Raw genomic sequence first — 7,543 nt, 5'->3', positions numbered from 1 at the left:
ATTTATGTTGATACATTATGATATAAAGTTAATTTTGAATTGAATTTAAAATAATGAGAGAGATGTATATTAGAATTTGATTTCAATGTGATTGATTAATTTATGTTTAATTTAATTAAATATGATTTAATTAAATTAATAGGGTATTTTAATTTGATTAAATTAAATTAATGATTTTTTGTAATTAATTAAATTTGATTTAATTAATTATTAATTAAATAGTTTTAATTAAACAAAAAGAAAAAAAAAAGGGAGAAAACCTCCCCCACCATTATGGTGGTGAATGAGAGATGTTTTCCCACTTCCCACTTCCCACTTGGGAGGTGGTGGGTGGCGAAGTGACTTTCCCCTCATTCTTCCTCCCTTGTAAAATGGAGGTTCTCTCTTTCTTTTTTTTTTCCGATTAAATGAGCTTACCAAAACTCGAACGAAAAATCGTTCTCTGATCTTCCTCTCAATTTTAAGATGGTTCCTACAAACCGAGTTTCTAACATCCAGAGGATAGCAAGAAAGGCTTTTTGGTGGCATTGGTGTCTACATTAAAGAAGTGTCTTCAAAGGTATGTTCACTACTTTCTTTTAATAATGCTTATGTCTTTTCTTTGTTGTATTTTCATAAAACAAGATCGAAGCACACACGTTCACACGCTTCCGCTACGGGATTCGATCCCTTCACCTAGCTCCCCACTATATGTCGTCCCTAAAATGATAGGAATGTTGAGTCGGTGACTCGGGCCACTCTCACCCATACAGATCCAAGGACGAGTCCTTATGGACAGGAGTCCATAACTCACATAGAATTGAGAATGAGTTACCTGATCATCTTATGAAATAGCAATCTATTAGTAAACGACGTTATATATAAAGATTGAGCTATTTCGCGGTCTAGTCTTATACAAACTCATTGTATAGGATACCCTCACTCACATATCTCTATACGAACAACTTGGATCTGGTCGATTGTAACATTTACAAAGTGAGTCGTATCCGTAGTGTTGCCAATGTAGGGTACTCAACCTTATCCATATACTATAGACCCTTTAGGTTATTCCCGAGACATTATCCACTTGTATATCGAGGGTATATCAAATATATACCCAGTATATATACTGTCCCAGTTACATGATAATAACCTTGGATGTTTAGTTTATTGGATTTAGACAATGCAATGTTATGAATTCAACAACAAATTGATTGAATATAAATTTGTTTTTGCATAAATACAAACTACGAGTTTAGGGCAACACACTCAACAATCGTAACATTTTTTTCTTATAAGAATAGGGTTTTTCAACCATTAAAATGGAGGAATTTCGAAAGGTAATTTGAGCGTTTGCAATTTTGACCAATTTGGAGGGCAAAAAGACTATGTCGAGGAAAGAGATTCTCAAGGCCCAGGAATTGTGGAGATCACTTCAAGGACAGACGATTGACACGCCAAACTTAGTTTCTTCTCCTTTTCCTTGACATATTGGAATTTTGTTATGAAATTTAGGGTGAAACTTTGTTGTTTTATTTGAATATGCATAGATAATTTCATTATCTTAGGGATTAATGTAACCATCAAACTTTATGAATTGATTGCTTGATTCTCTTGATTGAATGAGTTTGAATGTTCTATTTATGTTTTTAATCTACTGGTCATAGCTTTACTGATCTTATACTTAAAATCTACGCTCAAGAGAGGTGGTTTAAAGTAACAATTGAGATGATAACTAAAGGGGTTTAAGATTGAGAGATTAAAAAAATCCTTTAGAAAGCGTTAAAAGGCTTGTTCATTAAAGCCCTTACTTGTTATTGGAACTAGATACGACTATTGGTTTCTTAATCAGTAAGAAGAATTAATTTTTCTGTCAGGAATGGCAGTTGAGATTTGAGAGTTCTTGGCCTGTAAAATTAATTGTTTAGACTTGAGTAATTAAATAAGTGGTTCATAGATTCAGTCAGTAAAATCAATTCTTTAGAACTTTTCTTTCCAATTTTCTCTATTACATGTTTGATTGCTTTGATATACTCTCTCATTTGATTTTTATTCTCTATATATAAAATTAAGCTTTCATATTCGTGGTATTTCAAGTGAACTAGAAATCCAATCCAAATGACAATATCAGCAATTACTTACCTTCTATATGAAATCTTGACTCGTACACTTGACGGTTGACAATTTCTACTACGCTTCGAATTAAGCAATTGATAATAGGGTAGCTAGGAGAGAAGGTATCCGAACCTTAGTCAGGTTTATGCTCAAATGCATTGTAATATTGTTGTAAACATTTGAATATAAATAAAAAATATATCCTTAATTAGCATTCAATCATTAATCCAGCGTTTGGAACCACTCATTTGTATGGATTTGCAAATCACAATGATTTTAAAATCATTTCTTCTGTTTGGTTAGCAAAGAAAATAAGGAATTTAAAATCATAACAGAATTTGAAATCACATTTTGTTAAAAAAAACTTTCCATAAGTAACAAATTCCAAATTTACCCTATTTTATTGGAGAAAAAATAGATCTTTCATTCTTTAAAAAAATTTAATCACTCCACCTTTATTTTTTTAGGCACTGGATATCGTTTTCTCTTTTGCCTCTCTTCTACATACATCTTTTTGATTACTTTTCAATTACAATATAAGTTGGTTTTGTGTTTTTTTAGTATGTTTTCGATCAGTTTTGTTTTTGTTATTTCATTTTTTATAACACTAGTGTGGGTAAAAAAAAAAATTCATTTCCAAATAAATTTGCAAAGAAATTGGTAGTTTGATACATTTAACTAATTTTTAGTTTTTTTAGCATTTTTATTAGTTGAAGTATTATTTTGAAAAAAAAAAAGCAGGAACATAAAAAGAAAAAAGAAAATAAAGGAAAAAAGATGAGTACAAGTTGGATTGTAGTTTAAGTTTGTTTAGTTATTATAAACATATTAATTATTTTGGTTTAGATTTAAAATAATTAACGATTAAGTTTTTTAAAAATATATATTTCAATAGAGAAATTTACTAGTTTTTTGATTTTTTTCATTTCATTGACAAGTTTTAATTTATTAAGTTAATTTGATTAAAAGATTTCATTTTTAGAGGGAGTTAACGTTACTATTTCATATTAAAATATTATATTATTATTATTTATTTATACAATATCAGGGCATAATAGTAAAATTTTATACATCCAAATCATTTCAAATTAATTTGCTTCCAACCACACGTAAGAATTCAAAATCACTTCCATCATCGTTTGAAATCTTGGAATTTAAAATAATTTCTATCCAATTCCAAATGTCAAATGCAACCCTCAAGCACAACACGACCGAACGGCATACCCAGGGTTCCTTCCACCATCGGGGGCGATGCTCTCCACCAGCGGCGGCGACGCCCTCCACAAGCGGCGGCGATTTTCTATTCTTCCTTGTTTATCTATCTTTTTCTTTTCTTCTCTTTCTTTGTATTTGCTGATCAATTTATGAGATGTGTTCAAAATCAAGATGGGTTATGTGATTTCAGTAGTTCAAATTCGTGGGTTTCTTTTTTTTGGAACAAATGGATGAATATGAGAAGTTGGTTATTGAAAATCCAGATGGGTTGATTATGTGATTTTTAGTAACTGGGTTATTGAATGATTTCAACCATTTCTTTTTGGGGATAAGCAAGGGCTTGGTATTCAGCAAGAAGATCATGCATCAATTTTGAGCAGTTCTACATCAACAAAATTCTGAGAAAAGGTTTGAGGCTTTTTCAGGATCTGTTCTTTGTTTTCGTGGTTTTCACTTTTCAAGGTCTACATCTTAGATCTGTAGGTTTTAGGGAAATTTTTTGGAAGATCTTGTTTGGATTTTGAGAAAAGATCTGGATGGTTTTAAGTTTGGTGAAGAATTTTTTATTTTTTCCTTTTAGAGTTTTTTTAATTATTATTTTTTTTATATATAAGAAACCTCATATATGTTGGTTCTCAACGACCCGTTGTTTGGCTATTTGATCAGTTTGGAAATTAACATGGAATGGAAGAGGCGTGGCTGTTAATATTAAAAAAAAGTAATAATAATAAGTTGATTCGATTTGGTTCGGTTCGGTTTATCGTATCTACTTAATCGAACCGGTTTCGGTTTTCTTCTCTATGTCTGAAAACCGAAGCGAACCGACTTTTTTTCACTCCTACTAAATAGTCTACATTACATAGATTGATGGTTGAAGATTTTATCCTAGTGATATTATTGATATGGTTTACTTTGTAATTGTGTTTTTATCTAGATTGTTCGTATGGAGCCATGAATAAATGTATCATATACAATATGATTATGGGTTGACCACTATACATTTATAGTTTTCTTATAAGACCATAAAAGAAAATGTAAATAGATCACTAGTATGGTGGTCCAAGATGTGTTTAAATTACCAACCCTAAGAAACTTAGTAAAATGAGTTTTTCTATTGATCCGTTTGGTTAACTCTTTAAAATCCTTTATCAAATAAACTCTACTATGTGCACATTGATAAATCTCTAAAAGAGAGTTATTGTGAATTATATTGGGCCAAATGGAGGGCAAATGAAAGAATTCCAACTATAAAAGCTCACGAAAATGAGGATTAAATGAGAGAATTCTAGCTATAAAAGCTCCATGCTTTGTTAATTTTGGAGAAGTCTGAACTCATCTCTATTGTTTTTTAATTGATTTTACAAAATATGGAAGTATTGGAAGCAAAGCTGAGAAGTAGAAGTAATTACTAGGGCTTTCAGATGCTAGAGCCCCTCAATGTTGGAGCATCGCTTGCTGCATAAATTCTTAGACAATGCAGTAACAAGTTTTATGCTGGATTTTTACTGATGTCCGTAATACACACGTTTTATCAGGTTTTGCCATAATTTTTGGAAGCTATAAAAGCAACAACATGTGGTTGTCTCATTATCAATCCCCAATAAAGGAATAGATCCAAGAGAGGAATTTACTCCAAATTTAGTGTTGAAGCAAAAAAGGAGTTGAAACCCAAATATTGTGCACCCATTTCGAGGAAGAGCGGTTGATAAGAAGTTGGAGCTGCTAGTTTCTTCATTGAGCTGGAGGCTTCGACGGGTTTAAAAGCACTCTTTCACGAAATTAGTTGTTTCTTTTCTTTACTCATTGTATTCTTCCCCTTATCCATGAACTAAACCCTATTTTCGAGGGAGATCCTTTGCTATAGCTTGTGAACAGAGGGCTTCTAGTCTATTTTTGTTGTTGTTAATAGAGTTGTTATAATATTTTCATCTTACTGATCTTTGTTAGTCACATTTATCAGTTTGTTTGCTCTTGCATGACTCGGAATGGTGTATAGGTAGTGTGTTTGGTTCTATTTGTGGTTAGATAACTTTTTTCTAGTAGATTTATGGATGCTTAGGGACAAAGTCTGCCCGTTCTTTATGCTTGGGTATTTAGCCATGAAAGTTGTAGATATTAATTTTTTAGTTTCTTGGAAGGTAACCATGTCGAGTTGAGCAGCAGTAGTAATGTTATGCTAGAGTATAGGTTGAAAGTGAGTGAATGTAGGAAATCTCCCCCGCCTTAACCCATATATGTACTCCCTTACTCTGTTCTTTGTGCTAGAGCTTTTCTTGCCCCAACATTCGTAGGTTGTATTTATTTCTTGGGGTCATTTACTGCAGTGGTCTATGTTAATTGATTTACGGTTCTTAGCACTAATATCTTCATTTTATTGTTTGCACATTTGGTACTCTTGCAGCATAAGCTTGAAATTTAACACTAAGTCCATGTGGATTCTACCTACTACAACGGATGAATATAGTGTACACTTGCACTAGTATTCACCTCGATTGTGAGTACGAAGGCTCTGAGACTTTTGCTTCAACTTTGATCAATCGTTTAAAGTCGTTAAAGTTTCTTACCTTAAGGGAGAGACTCAATTACTTTTACCTTGAAAGGAAGGCCTATGTTTGTCTTGAGGATTATACTTGAACTTTATGCTAGTTTTAGGAGGATTATACTTGAACTTTATGCTAGTTTTAGTTTCCATAGGTGCTGTTGACTAAGAAAATCATTTTTTTCAAAAAGTCTTTGTGATGGGTCATGTCTATGAATTCTCACCCAAAGTCATAGCCAACCATTTTGTATGGCTTTTTACTTTTTCCTACCTATGACATCTCTTTAACTATGGACCTTCTTGCCTTTAAATTATTGCTTGATGATTCTTAGCATGCTAAAAATTGTTTCACAGTCCATGACCTTACTTTCAAGTACTTATCCTTTCACAAGCTTTGTTATATGATCAATTGGTTGCCTACTCCTCATTATACTCTCACTTTTAGAGAAATTTTTGGGCATGGTTTTGGATTTTCTTATACCATTAGTCTTGCTTATATGATGTTTTGTATTATCTTGTATTTCTAAGGTCAAGAAGCATACAAGACTTATTAATAGATAGGAGAGCTAAAAATCCAACGTAGCGTGAATGTGGCAAATTGAGTTTCATAATTTAACATAATAATATCATTAAAAAATCATGAATTTGAATCTAAGTTTTAGGTATTGTTTAGATTGAAATATATGAAGAAATATTGAGATTTTTATTCGATATCTATTACTTATTTTGAAATTCAAATATAAATAGCTTGTTGCGTTTTCTATTATGCTTGGTTAATAGAAACAATATATTTTATACATTTCAATTAAGAGATAAAAGATAAAGTTAAATGAAAATTATAAGGTCGAATTACAAATTTGGTCCTTAAATTTTGACTTTGATGCCAATTTTGACAATTGTACTTAAATTTTAACTACATCCTTAAACTTTTTTTTTTTTTTTTTGGAAAATATCATAGCACGAATATGGTGTGAATGTTTGAACTGATGCACATTGGCTAGATAATGAGAAAATCATGAGTATATGAGTAAGAGATCCATTGGTATGAATTTTTTATTTTTTTTAAAACCAAAAGCAAATCCATGAGGGCTTAAGCCCAAAGTGGAAAATATGACCTTTGTGGAGATGTGTGAGGGTTACCATTGACCCAACAAGTGGTATCAGAGCCATGCCCTTGATTTAGCCATGTCGGTAGAATCCTTGGATGTTATACAAGAAAAGGAGTTGGCCTGAAGGGTTGTTGGGAATGTGAGATGGTACGAGGCCTTTTGGTTGCAAATCTATGAGGGCCATGTCAAAAATAGACAATATCATATCATTGTGAAGATGTGTTCATCCTTAAATACAAAGAACTTAACCACTAAACTATGCTTATATGGAGAACTTTCAATTTTATTTTTAACAAGTTTTTGTCCTTGACTTCGTTAGTTTAATGTTAACGTGATACATTGATCGGAGCCCCGACGTTGACAAATTACCCAGCATGACATGACAACATGTGGCAAACAATATTGGAGCATTGAGCTCCAAAAACAACTCATCTTTTACACTCGACCATCCCATTAGCTCGATCATTCATATTTAATCTATTCACAACCTGCCAATTTATACATAATTCAATTGATTAAAACAAATATTCTCGACTAAAAGATTGAAAGTTCAAATCTACACCCGTAAACTTTTCATTAGCACAAA

The sequence above is a fragment of the Momordica charantia genome (assembly GCF_013281855.1).
Source record: "Momordica charantia cultivar OHB3-1 chromosome 1 unlocalized genomic scaffold, Mcharantia_2.0 BLBB01000001.1, whole genome shotgun sequence".
NCBI classification, from domain to species: Eukaryota; Viridiplantae; Streptophyta; class Magnoliopsida; order Cucurbitales; family Cucurbitaceae; genus Momordica; species Momordica charantia.
This window is presented reverse-complemented; position numbering follows the sequence as displayed.